Source organism: Priapulus caudatus, unplaced genomic scaffold, assembly GCF_000485595.1.
Source record: "Priapulus caudatus unplaced genomic scaffold, Priapulus_caudatus-5.0.1 Scaffold230, whole genome shotgun sequence".
Lineage (NCBI taxonomy): Eukaryota > Metazoa > Priapulida > Priapulimorpha > Priapulimorphida > Priapulidae > Priapulus > Priapulus caudatus.
The window spans coordinates 153,666-168,349 of NW_014577291.1; the positions used below are offsets into that span (position 1 = coordinate 153,666).

Here is a 14,684-nt window from a genome sequence, read left to right on the forward strand (position 1 = left end):
TGTGCGGGTATGTTGTGTGGGGGGGGGGGCGTGCAGGCGAGCGTGCGTGCGTACGCGTTTTCGCGTGTGTAGTTCATTAAATATGGATGATCTGACGCTATACATTCACGATTGATCACCGACACACTAACTCGGAAAAAAACACATTCATGATGGTGTTGGCACATATAGTAACGATTATCGACGCAACATCGTGGATACGTCCGTTAGTGAGGACCGACAAACAAAGTTCACTCTCACCCATGCATCGAATGACGGTACATTAGGATTGCACACGCCATGAATATTGCATATATATATTGTAAGCGGGCAAATTCCATATGCCACGCAAAAGCGATGGCGATGCGGGGAAACGCAATCTTGGCGCCGCAGTGTCGGAAGAGATGTCACAACAGGCTGTGAGTGGACGCTACATCGAGCAAGCCGAGAACGCGGGAGAGTAAGCAATAGCCAAACTCATGGCTAAGGTTCCCGAGTTCGTGCCGAGTATTGCGCATTGGCACAGCCTAGACACTGGCCAGATTATCTATGACATCAGGGCCAGAATCGGACCATGGATTCCAGCCAAGTGCGGAGACGCCAATACCCCACCATATACGGTATGGTATTGTAGCAGTCGTAGGACTGCCCCTTGCCCGTATTTGGTATGGTCGGTTGGTCAGAGAAGGAACCTATAACGAAAGGTGACGTAGGAGAAGGAACGTGGTATAAATAGTGGAGCGCGGCCGCGCCTCGGGGTTCTTTGTAGAAGACACCGACTGAGAAAGGTGTAAGTGCGTGATACGGTTGCTATGTAGTTGAACGGTCTTTCTATTTCTGTAGTACACTGAGACTTCATGTTTGTATGATGTAGTAAAACACTAGTGAACGCTACTGCTTGTCTTGTCCTTGTCTATCTCTAGTCTATTACAGAACCTTTACAACGGTAGTGCGAATCACACGCCTACAATATATTCAGTCCTAATTTACGATTATTCTATACTGCGCCCTGTGTAGAATTAACGCGTAATGAGCGATGTGTGATGCCTCGTTGGCACATGAGTGTGACCTGACTGCGCGTATGTTCACAGCCACCACTACCCGACAGGGCAGGTGAAATAAGTAGAACGAATTATGGCGGCTTGACACGGGCACTTGCCTAAAGCAGGGTTTTGATCAGCCTCGTGAAAATATAATAGTTGACTATAATTATGATAATGGAGTAGTACTACGCTGTTAATTTACAGCTCCATTTGCCTGAAGCTCGTCCCTAAGGAAATTGAGAGTCGGTTGCCATGGCAACAATAACCGTAGTAACGCAACAAAACGTGCGTCAACAGATCAGTACTCTGCAATTATTATAAGTGTTAAAAGACCATATTTTTTAATAAATATAAATACGCTGGCAACACGAAGCAGTGGGTGTTCGACAAAACTGGCTCCACATACACGCAAGCTGCGATGCAGAGAAAATTATTTATTCAGCCTTCTAAAATATGCACGCGAGTATATCGCATTTCGTTATTTCTTTCAATTGAAATAGGTCGATTGAAATAATTTCTTTCGTTATTTCGTTATTTCGTTATTCGTTATTTCTTTCAATCGAAATAGGTCAATTGAATTAAAAAAGGTCGAACATTGTAAACTAACACCGCATCAGCGATTATTATAAACCTAACGATCTGTGAACGTTTCGCTAGCATCACATTCTACATGTAACCGAACGGTACAATTCTCAACAAAAGGCAGGCAGAGGCATTATTGCTTTTTATATGAAATAAAATCAAACAGTCTGCCCATGTGCCATAAAATTTCGCATATCATCCGCAGAGTAAGCGCGCACGCTACCGTCCGCCAGGGAGCAGCTCGGCGTGAAACTGCGACAATATTCGAGCCGACGTGTAATTCAACTTTTACTTGTGAGATCTTTGCGCTTTATTGACGTACGACATTGATAGAAACGGGAACAGGCGCGCAGTTCGCGTTATGTGTTGTGAACGAGGAAGACGCGCGGGAAGCGACCACGCGGTATGTACACCATCAGCAGCTAGTGAGTGCCGCCGTGCTTGCGTAGCGGGCTTTTATAGATAGATAGATAGCATACACATGTATAGAAAGGCCACCTGTCTATAAAAGACACTGATGGTGTGGTACCTTGAGTGGTAATTATACGGTGACACCCCTCTATGGAATTGTGTGGATACCACTTGTCTATAAAGGACATTTCTAGCATTTCCCCCGGAGTATCAGTTATACAGTGAAACAACCTCTATAGAAGGGACACCTTTCTATAAAGGACACTTGCCGATTCCCTCGAGTATCAGTCATACAGTGATGGCTACGATAAGCTATGTACACCGTCAGCAGCTAGTTAGTGCCGCCGTGCTTACGTAGCGTGCTTTTGAAACCGTTGGATATTGAGCGTGATGTCTATGTTCTCACGCTAGGGGGCGGTTATATATCGTAAAGGGCAGAGCCGTATATATAGACGTACGATATATAAACGATCTCTATAATACGGCCCTGGTAGAGGGAACTTCGCGGAGAGCCCAATGGAGATGATCAAACCGAATATATAGTGGCGGCTCACAACTAAAATTACTTATTTTAATGAGTTCATGGTTAATTCCTTAAATTATTTACCTTAACAGTTTCAGCTCTCGTTCTGACAGCCATCTTCAGAACTTCTGAATTACTTATGTTATATAGCCGAATTTGTCGCCGCGGGAAATTTCGCGTATTTTATGATTTTCGGATGCATCGACCCGTACAACAGACGCATACACACAAGCAGACGCACACACACACACACACACACACACACACAGCACACACAAAGGCAGACGCATACACACACGCCCACGACACAGCAAGCATGGACGCACTACACAGCAGCCCGGGACGGCTCGCGAACGACAACAGCACAGCGAGCGAGCGAGAGCGAGGACGCATACACACACCGCGGCCGGGCGCCCCACACAGCACAAGGCAGGACGGCTATACACACACACACACAGAAGGAGGAGGGAGGGGCGGAGACAGGCAGCACAGGCCAAGCAAGGACCATACACACAGCCGCAACGACACAGCGAATGCAGAACAGTATAGGGCACAGCGACGCACAAGGCGCAAAGACAGACGATCATACAACCACACACACACACACAGGGGCGACGAGTCAACACACGAAAGCACAGCACTCAGGGTAGGCGACGCATCACGGGCGCACCACACACAAGAGAGGAGCGGCAGGCTCAAGAGGCAGAGCGTATACACACGACGCACGACACACAAGCAGACGTATACACACACAGCCTGACAGCCACCACACCACACAAGCAGAAACGCATCCACACACACGTCCGACACACACAACGCAGACGTATAGCAACACACACACACACACACCAGACAGACGCATACACACAACGCACACGTAGGGAGTCACAAGCAGACGTATACACACACGAATGACCAAACATTTCACACAAGCCATGACGTATAGCACAACAGCACGCACACACACAACACGAGGCCAGGCAGCAAGCAGACTGCGATACAGCACGGGCAACAACACAGCAAGCAGAGAACCATGACCACACCGGATCGCACACAGCACAAATCACGACGCAATAGCACACACGCACGACACACACCGGCACAACGGTACCGCGGGGGCGGGCCTTGGGCAAGCAGGACGTATACACCACGAACACAAACACATCAAGGCAGGACGTGATAGCACACCATAGCGCGCGGGCGTGGGGAGCTGGGCGGAGAAGACGGGACGGGGTCACACACAGCAAGCAGGAACGCAAATACACAGACGCACAGGGAGAGGGCGCAACACAAGCAGACGTATACCACAACGGCCGCAGGGGGGGCGACAACACCACAGCAAGCAGACGCAATACGGACAGCAGAGCAGACGCATACACACACGCACACGACGCGCAGCACAAGCAGACCGATATACACACACACACCACAAGCAGACGCCCATACACACACGACAGAGAGCGTCACACTGACGCAAGCAGAACGTTATACACCAACACACACACACACGCACACACACAAGCAGACGCATACACGACACGCACGAACACAAGCAGCACGTATACACACACGCACACACACAAGCAGAACGTATCAACACACACGAGCACAGTCGGCCATCACACAAGCAGAGCGCATACACACGCACAACACACAACCAGACGCATACACACGCATCACACAACAAGCAGACGCACATAACACGACGCACACACAACGCGCAGGTGCCAGGCAGACGCATACACACGCACACACACAAGCAGACACATACACACAGGCACGCACACACAAGCAGACGCATACACACGCACACACACGCACACAGGCATGAGCCACATACACAACGCACGTAAGACGGTCCCCCAGTCGAACTACGAGCATTCGCGGCGACCCACGTGGCAGACGTTCCCGGGCCACACACAAGCAGAACCAATACACACGCACACACCGAGGCAAGACGCCATACACACCACAACACACAACAGGCAGAATCGCATACACACGTCACACAACACACAAGCAGGACAGCATTACAACACAGGCACGCAACGCACGCCGCAGACACACAGAACGCTCGCACAAAACACACAACACACCACACCATACAGCAAGCGAAACGCACAACAGCGGCACGCTCGCACCAAGAACACACACACCACACACTACACAAGGCGGACGCACACACACGTCACGGGGCACTCGCAGGCAACGCACGCGCGCGCCGCAGGCATAACGCTCACACCACACACGACACACCACGCACATCACACACAACATCCACACCACACACACCCGGGCGCACCAGCCCACCACACACACACACACATACACAAGCAGACGCACGCACACACACGCACACATTTATAAATAGGAACGTAACGTTAAAATCAGCAATTAATCATACATAAATTATTCATGACTGTCACTTGACACGATACTGCCCCCAGTCCCAATCCACGAAGCAATCGGCGTGGTCTTTAATCCATGCTAACATTGCGATCGCATATTTTGTGTTGTAATATACTTTTATGCGTGTGCGGGATATACCTGGACTCACTCTTGAGTCGTAGCCACTTGTTCCCATTAGCTGGTCCAGAATGTGTGCTGTCGAGTCGGTGCTCCTTCGTGTTTTCAAGGTGCTATAGAGAAAAGTATGCTTAATTTATATAAATTAGAATTGACATTACTTAAATTGGACCCAACTAACTCTTTCCTTCTCTTCTCATTCTGCTTGCCCACTTCTCTCTCTCCCCTGTCCCTCGCTGGTCGTTCCCTATATACTCAAATATATATATATATATATATATATATATCAATTATTTCCAAAATTATATATCGTATGCGCATGTTTAATACTATTAGTTTTGGTAGAGTGCGTTACCTGTTTCCTAACGTCTGGTGCAACAGTTGGGCACAAATTAATCCGAAGAGTGTATAGAAGGCCATTATGCACATTCCGGTTGAACGGGAAGATATCCGAATTGTCTACCTGAATCAACGGAAACACCGACACTGTTTAATCCCCAGCAGAATATATCCTACACTTGTTAAAGGCAAACAGCGTCTGGAGAAATATTACGAAATTCACTATGGAAAAGATTTTCAAAATAACATTCTGCGTCACTTTTGTTATTTCCACCTTTTTAGAAATTTGCGTGAATGCTTTTATCAGCGCATCCCTTCTTTTATACCTAGCAAAGCCAAGTCCAAAATTATCACAAGCCCAATTTAGCATTTTGACGTGAACTTCGCAATATTGTTTGTACATGCGTCAAAAATTTTGGCTTGATAGACATTCTGACAGAATGCGAAATAATTACACTAAAGTAAAAATAATTTATCTTATAATAAGATTATGATAAAAAATATTATTTAATCGTAGACATTATAGTTTTTATTTAATAGATTTTCAATTTCAAACGTATTTTAGTACAAATGGGTTGTTGGTGGCACATGCCATGCATTGACTATCACTGTGCTAAACTTCGTGGTATTTCTTTCGGAAAATGTGAGAATGAGAAAGACGTCAAATGTAACAAAGAAATCGATGATTGTAAGAAATCATTGCAGAACCCACTCGCGTTGTAGCTGTTACCACTCATACACTGATCCTACCCGTGCGAGTGTGTGAGCGCCTGAATATCAACTGGTTACCAGCTTGTTTACTATATCAATCCCCTTCATATTTGCATCTAACACAAGATTACATAAGATGTTCTAGGCAATGGCCTGTTTTCACCTTACTCCTACCCTTTTCAGTTGATGTATCCTTGCTTCATTTAGGTGATCTAAGCTATCTATAACGCATAGGGGAATGCATTTCACATCACTATGTGGAACTAGTTAACAAAAACAATGTACGGTCACGACACACAGATGCCACAGAAACGAGACAACTCGAAGGAAACCTCGAGACGGACTGCATGGTTAAAGTGATTACGTCACCGTGAATAGTAAAAGTAAAAAAACCATTTCCACTTTTTCACAAAATGTAAGTGATTCTGTTCAAATTTTAATATGGTTAAATTGCTGCATTATACTTCCTACTTTGCTATTCCGTTCGATGTGAACAAACACTCGTGACTCATACATATCCCATAGCATGCATTTAATGTCGTGATCAATATAGCAAATCGTACAAGTTTTTAAAGTGATTCTGTTCAATTGTTATGGTTGAATTGCTGCATTATACTTCCTACTTTGCTATTCCGCTCGTTGTGAACAAACACTCGTGACTCATACATAGCCCATAGCAAGCATTTAATGTCGTGATCAATACAGCAAACGCCCATTTAAGCAAATCGCCCAATACAGCAAATTATACCACATAGTTTTTAAAGTGATTCTGTTCAATTGTTATGGTTAAATTGCTGCATTTGAGGATATATTTAGTCCCGTTAGTACTTACTTTAAATGTAAAAAAATGCAACAAACATTTTATAAATATACGCCATAGAAAATTCGTGACTTTAATTTTAGTCAATTTAATTCGCAACCTATCCTTACCTTACGTCTATAATCACTCCCTGTAATCCGCCGCAGTAATGCGCATATGTTAGAACCGTCCAGTGCTCGCTCGCTCGTACGATGGCGTCTGGAAGAAGCTACACGTCTGCCTTGCTGTATCCACCACTGCTGCTGCTCCTGCGGAAGCCAAGCATCCCTCCAGCTCGCTAACTACGCGCGCATGTTGCGAGTTGCGACTGCGTGCGCAAACGATCGAATGCACGCTGACTTCGCCTAGTAGTAGCTGCCGCCAAAACCTATGGAAGGCCATTACCGCCAAAACCTACCTATTTTAATCGCGCTTAAAATGCATTTTAAGCGCGATTGAATTCCAGCCAATCAGAACAGTGGTTTTTAATCGCGATTAAAATAGATTTTAAGTGCGATTAAAAACCACTGTTCTGATTGGCTGGAATTCAATCGCGCTTAAAATACATTTTAAGCACGATTAAAATAGGTAGGTTTTTGTGCGTGTGTGTGTGTGCGCGCGCGCGTGTGTGTGTGTGGGGGGAAAGGGTGTGGGTGTGTGCGCGCGCGCGCGCGCGCGTGTGTGTGTGTGTGTGTGTGTATGTGTGTGTGTGTGTGGGGAGAGGGTTTGGGTAATAATGTTATTAATATTACAATAAAACAGATAGCGTGTCTATATAGAACTGACACACGCACACGCATAATAATAATAATATTAACAGAGGGCACTAAAAGAGAGTGCATACCTCCGCGAGCGTGTAACATGTATACATGTGTATAACAGCTGGCTCGCTGCTGCTGACTGGACGCCCTAAGGCGAGCTGCTGCTGACTGGACGCCTTAAGGCGAGCTGGTGCTGAATCGATCGATCGGTTGAGCGTGTGTATAACAGCTGGCTCGCTGCTGGCTACACACACACACGAACACACACAGGCGAGCGATTGCATGACCTCCGTTTGCGCGGAGGTAATAATAATAATAATAACTAAACAGAGGGCACTCAAAGAGAGTGCATACCTCCGCGAGCGTGTAACATGTATACATGTGTGTAACAGCTGGGTCGCTGCTGGCTGCTGCTGACTGCAAGCCCTGTGACAGTAGCTTAAGTTGTGTATGTTTGTGAAAAGAAAACTGGAAAAGTCATGGCGATATAAGACATATAAGTATTGTAGACAAAGACACTGCATTTGTTTACATGAATAAAGTTGATTTTACGTGGTGCATTATATAAGTGTTTGTCGGTGGTATAGCCGATGTAGTAGATACATAGAATAGATTGTTGTTGCGTGATATTTGAGTTAAAGTTAAATGTAAAAATATATTTGAAATGCACTCACGTTGAAAGTTGTTGCCGTGGAATACCGAAGGGCAGCAAAAAAGGATACACAAAACTGATAGTACGTGCGGGCATCCGTGAAATGCTACGCATGTAGTTGTAGTTTCTAGTTTTAGTTCTAGTTTTAGTTCTAGTTGCAGTTTCTAGTAGTTCTAGCTTGTAGTAGTAGAATCGCTGAAATATTGATTGTTGCGCGCAAGCGAGCGAGCTGCTGCTGACTCGACGCCCTAAGGCTTACTATAGTAACATAACTCTGTACGCTCTCTGAAAAGTTATAAAAAGTGTTTTGAATCATGACTTGTAGGGTTGAGTCTAGGGTTGAGATAGTGTCATCAGACATGAGAATATGGCCCACAGTATGCCTCAGATTGCAGGAAAATGGCTTAAATATTTCAAAAATTTCTGGGAGGTATGCCCCCAAACCCCTCTAGCACTGGCATGCCTACGGCACGTTGTTCGTGCGTGCGCGATCGCGCGCGTGTGCGTAAATTATTGTGAGCTTGTGCTCGTGCTAGTATGTGATCATGGCTATCGCCGATCATCCCCCCCCCAACTCCTCGGTACGGATTTACGCCCCTGGTTGCAACCTTCTATTTTTACTGCCAAATATGTGCATTTTGAACGGAACTAGAATTGTTACAGATATTTGAATCTCACGATGATAGTGTGGGGTCAACTCTTGGTTACATCACAGCACAGAGTGCTAAATTGGCCCATTTTTATTTACTCACTGATCACTCACATGGCACCTTAACGCATACTTTTGCGATGAATATATGCATTTAATATGGTTAGGGGATATCTCAGCATAGATTTCTGTAATAAATTGTTGTCAGTAGAACTGTGTTAATAATTAAGAGAGTGCCCTAGCCTGTAGGGTGCAAAACTCCTCTTTCATCCCCTCCTGTCCTTGCCCCGAGCCGTTTTCCCTCGCTCAACCTGGTTATTCTTCTGTGGCAGATACGTCGAGCTCTCCCATTAATCCTACGTGATCTCGACGACCTCGGGTAGAGCATCAATCATTACGTGATCTCGACGACCCTGTCGAGGAATTTACGTCCGGTATGTTCGCGCGTGCGGGAAGGCGGGATATAAGAAGGCTGGCCGTGCGGCCACAGAAGAGTTAGTCTCGCTAGCTCGGGGGAAGTTAGTCTCGCTAGCTCGGGGGAAGTTAGTCTCGCTAGCTCGGGGAGAAGTTAGTCTCGCTAGCTCGGGGGAAGTTAGTATTGCTAACTCGGGCGAGTTGGCACCGTCAGCTCCGCGAGGAGAGTTGTAACAGTGAAAGGGCTGGTGGTCTGTTGTACACGTCGCCAGTGAGTGAGAATAAACCTTTCGTTATCCGTACTTCCTCTGCACTGTCTTCATCTGCGAGTGCGTTTCCGCGCGACCCTTCGAACTTCCGATCCGCCCGAATCTGTGTAAGGTTTGAGCGTACCTTACCGGGAGAACGCGGCTAGCGACAGCAAGGCGATCACAGGCCAACGAAAGCCCGGCAACGCTAGCCGAGGTGCCACGTCACATTCTGACGTGGGACGGGAAAACGCCACATTTGGAGCCGGGACCACGAGCGGATCGGAAGAATAAGAAGAGACACACCAGCTTCATTTGGTGCCCTGTTCGCGTGTCGAATCAAAGAAGAAATGAAGAGACACACAAGGCAGACAAGGCGGGATGACGCAGGAGGAGTGGTAATCGCAGAAGCCAGAGAAGAAAGTCCAACAGATGGACAGATCGGCAGTCCGTTGCAATGTGAGAGCCAGAGCGAAGGACCCCCACGAGCGGTGAGTCAGAGGGAGAGAATGAGTCACCGGAGCGGGTGGTAAATCAAGGCAATTTTAGTCAAGGACCGAGCCGTGCAGAAGGGCACGCGGAGACGCGGGGAGAGCCGCGGAGCATGTTATTGACAGCATTAAGGAAGAGGCCGGCGGCAGGAAGTAGTGAGTTGTGCTACTCTTACGGAGGGGCCCGGTGCGGAAGGTGCGGAGCCGTCCGAAGCAGTCCGCGGGGAACGGCTGCGGAAGATGGAAATGTTGAAACTCATGACGGAGTGGAATAAGTCGATCCCGCACAGCAGATTAGAATGGTAAAGTCAGCTGCGGAAGAGAAAGCAATGGAGACCAGAAGTCACCAGGCAAGTAGTAAGTCGGCTAGAGATAGTGATAGTGACTTCTCCGGAAGAAGCCGCGGTCACCGACGTCGACGCCGGAGGGAAAGAGAGTCGAGAGGCACGGAGCAATGGAGAAGTGACTCATCGAGTTTAGATTCTGGGAGTGGTGGCGGAACGATCCGGAGAAGGACGAGACGGCGTTCTAGACGGTCGAGCCATAGTCGAAGTAGGAGTCGGTCTGAGAGCGGACCCTGTCGGCGACGCCACCGCCATGAACGAGAGAGGGGGAGTAGGAGGCCACCAGGCAAGAGCAAGGAACGGTGCTGGCTTCACGTCCACCAGGATGTCCGATACGGGTCGGAACGTTCGCAGGAACACCCGGAGAGCCGTTGGATGAGTTTCTAAATCGGTTTGACGTGGCCGGACGGTACCATCAGTGGGATAGGGATGTAAGGGCAGATCAGCTCGCCGCAGCATTGGGAAGACAGGCCGCTGGTATACTGTTTGAGTCCGCGAGCCGGCAGAGTGAGGCAAAACTTAGAGGGAAGTTAGAGGATCGGTATGGAACGGAACAGCACCGGATTCGGAACCAGGCAACCCTGGCCAGCCGGAGAAAGCAACCGGAGGAGGATTGGCCGGAATACGTAAGGCAGCTGAAGAAATTGGAGAGAATTACCATGCCACGAGCAAGCAGTAGCCAAATTAGTGAGTGTCTGGTGGCCCGACTTAAGGAAGAGATGCCGTCCGATGCGCCCTGAATCTATATTCTGGGGGCAGAGGTGTAGGACGGCAGGAGACGTTGCTGCGTGTGCGGAAGATTTCGACATAGAAATCAGAAGTAGGGTGACGCCCCGGAAACCGTTAGTGGTGCCAGTTAAGTTCAAAGGAGTGGCCCACGACGTCGACGCAATCAACGAGGTGGAAGTAGAGACTGATATCCGTGAGTTAACGAAACTGATGCGAAAGTTCTTAGCATCCGGAGAGAAGAAGAAAGATCAGAATGGAAGCCGTCGTGGAGGACGGGAAACGAGTCGCGGAGGACTGGTGGACCAGATACGGCCGACGGCGTGCTTCCGATGCGGAGAAGAGGGTCACTTCGCGCGGGACTGTTGGCAACGTCCGCGGAACGGCCCGAATGGACACGTCTATGACGGACGGTATCACGCCGGAAGAGCGGTGACTGGGTCTTGCAAATCGGTACCACAGGTGGGAAGCTCACAACCCCTTCGGGCGATAAAGGAAGAAGCCGCAGCGCAGCGGAAAACTAGTGCAGGTGGGGTCAGTGCCGACGGCCTCAACCTGGAGAAAGAAACGGTGACGAAAACAAAGACAGCGGAGAGCATTCTTATGGATGGTGCGGAATCGACCATCATGGAAGTTAACACTACGGGTGGAAGGACAGCTAGTAGATTTTCTAGTGGACACTGGAGCGGAGACGACGGTGATGGATGCCGCCACTTTTGTAGAAATCTCGAAGGAGGAGGTAACGCTAAGGCCTACCAAAGCGTGTGTGATGGACGTGCAACACCGGGTATTGCCGACACGGGGGGAGTGTCAACTACGCTTCGCCTTGGGAGGACAGACTTTTGACCATGATTTCTTAGTAGTGGAGATGGGAGAAAAGGGGGAGTTCTCGGCATGAACTTCATGGAGGAGAGAAACTGTCAGCTTGACGTGGGCGTGGATACCTTACTGTCAACGGGGTGACTCATGCGCTGCACGGAGGTCAACCCACGGAGCCGCGGGTGTTATGGGCGGCCGACACAATCCGAATCCCGGCGGGACATGAAGTGATCGTGCACGGAAGTGTACGAGGGACGCGATGGCGAGCTGCGCGGTTAGCTATCACCGAGCCCACCAAGAGGTTCAGAGAAAAAGGGGCTAAGGGAGGAACGGTGATTGCTCATTGTCTGATAGACACGAACGGGGCTCGTGTGCCACTATCCATGGTCAACGTAGGCATGGTTCGCACAGTCCTTGAAAAGTCCTTGAATTTGAGGGGAGTCCTTGAAAAGTACTTGAATTTAGTAAATGTTGATTTTGTGCTTGAAAAGTCCTTGAATTTAATGAAAATGTCCTTGAATTTTTAGAAAGAATCCTTGCCTGTAATAAAAAGGAATTTTGTACCTTCAATAATGTGCAAACCTCAATAAAAATTGCGTTAAATGAGCTTAAAAAGCTATAGACATGATAGACAGTTAAATGATTATCACAAATTACAGTGAGTAAGTAAAATCAGTCAGTAAATCAAGGTATGTTGTAGAAGTGACAGTGTTTAGAAGGGTTTATTAATGTGATCCAGGTAAGTTTTAGAGGTGACATGCAGTGATTAAGAATGGGGTTATTAAATTAATCCAGGTATGTTTTGTTCTGTATATGAATTCAAATAAAATGTCTGATGAATTGTCTTGGAATTTCCGATAAAATGTTTTTGAAAAGTCCTTGAAGTCCTTAGAAAAAATTTCAGTACTACTTTATGAACCATGGTAGGGCCAGAGGATGTGATTATCCTTGCCGGAACCGAACTAGCGCGATTGGAAGAGGTTGCCCTGGTTGGGACGTCGCGCGAGGCCCAGGCAGAAACTCCGACCGAAGCTCCCCGCGCAGCTGCAGGGGTTAATCGAGGGGATTGACGAAGCGGCTACGGAAGCAGAGAAGGCGAGGGCAGCAGACATATTGCGGGATTACGGGAGTATGTTCGCCCGCTCCCACACTGAACTGTGGAGGTCGGACATTGTTCGTCACAAGATCGACACGGGGGATAACTACCCCAGGAAACAGGCTCCACGGACGTGCCCGTTTGTGCCGGTTGCCCGTAGACAGAAAGCCCTGGACGCGGAGCTCGAGTCCCTGGGCTTCACCGGTAGTGCTCGTAACGAAGAAGGATGGCGTATTTTGCATAGACTATCGCAAACTTAACGAGGTGACGCGGAAGGACGCGTATCCACTTCCCCGCATCGATGACCCTCTTGACTCTCTGGCGGGGGCAACCTGGTTCTCCACGCTGGACTTAGCTAGTGGCTACTGGTAAGTGGAGATGGATCGGGAAGACGCCGCCAAGACCGCTTTCTCAGTGAAACGCGGGCTGTATGAATTCACTGTGATGCCAATGGGGCTTTGCAATTCGCCGGCAACCTTCGAGAGATTGATGGAACTAGTACTCCGAGGACTGCAGTGGACAGAGTGCTTGGTGTACCTGGACGACGCGATTGTTTTCGGGTCTACCTTCGATGGAGCATGCTCTACTTTCGATGGAGTAACCTCCGACATGTGTTCGAATGACTCCGGGAAGCCGGTCTGAAATTGAAGGCGAGTAAATGCCACCTTTTTCGAAAAAGTGCAGCGTTTCTGGGACATATCGTATCACCAGAAGGGGTGAGTTGTGATCCACGCAAGATCGAGGCAGTCCGGAAGTGGGCGAGGCCGACGAGCGTCGCCGACGTTCGTAGCTTCCTGGGTTTCGCTAACTACTATCAGAAATTCATAGAGGGATTCGCAGCTATAGCCGGACCATTGACGGAGCTGACGCGGAAAGATCACACCTACCAGTGGACAGACGCATGTGAGCACACCTTCCGTGAACTAATAACTCGGCTGACGGAGGCGCCCGTCCTAGCGTACCTTCAAGCAGAGGGTGGGTTCACTGTAGATACTGATGCCAGCGCAACCGGCATGGGGGCTGCGTTGTCTCAATGCCAGCGGGGAGAAGAGCGGGTGATCGCCTACTCAAGCAAAACTCTCTCCCGGACGCAACAGAAATACTTCCTCACTAACCGTGAGCTGCTGGCAGTCGTACAAGCCGTGAAACAATTCCGTTACTACCTGCAAGGGCGACCCTTCGTAATACGGACTGATCATGCCTCTTTAACGTGGCTGCTAAATTATAGGAAGGCATGGTGGCACGGTGGATTGCGTTTTTGGGGATGTTCGATATAAAAATTGAGCACCGTGCTGGACGCCTACATGGGAATACCGACGGCCTCTCAAGACAGCCGGTGTGCCGTAAGTGTAAACGTGGCAGCTGCCCAGAGTGCAGCGATACCACCATCGGAAGCATCCGACGCAACCGGCTACGGAACGGTCCGGAGAGTGGAGAAGATGACGAGTCCGAGACGGCTGAGGCCGGAGATAGTATGGTGTGGAAGGACAAACAAGTTCGTGAGTGGCAGATGAAAGATCCGACCATACGGAAAGTAATAGAGTGGAAGAACGCAAGGCCGGAGCGACCCA

General features: G+C 48.5%; 1 long non-coding RNA gene across 1 annotated transcript; it reads right to left on the reverse strand.

The window, feature by feature from the left end:
• Positions 1-5,085: 5,085 nt before the first annotated feature.
• On the reverse strand, positions 5,086-7,111 carry LOC106807725. The gene is made up of 3 exons (XR_001393699.1): positions 7,045-7,111; positions 5,420-5,527; positions 5,086-5,177 (listed from the first exon to the last, which is right to left on the reverse strand). It is a non-coding gene; the product is annotated as an uncharacterized LOC106807725 (long non-coding RNA).
• Positions 7,112-14,684: the final 7,573 nt, after the last annotated feature.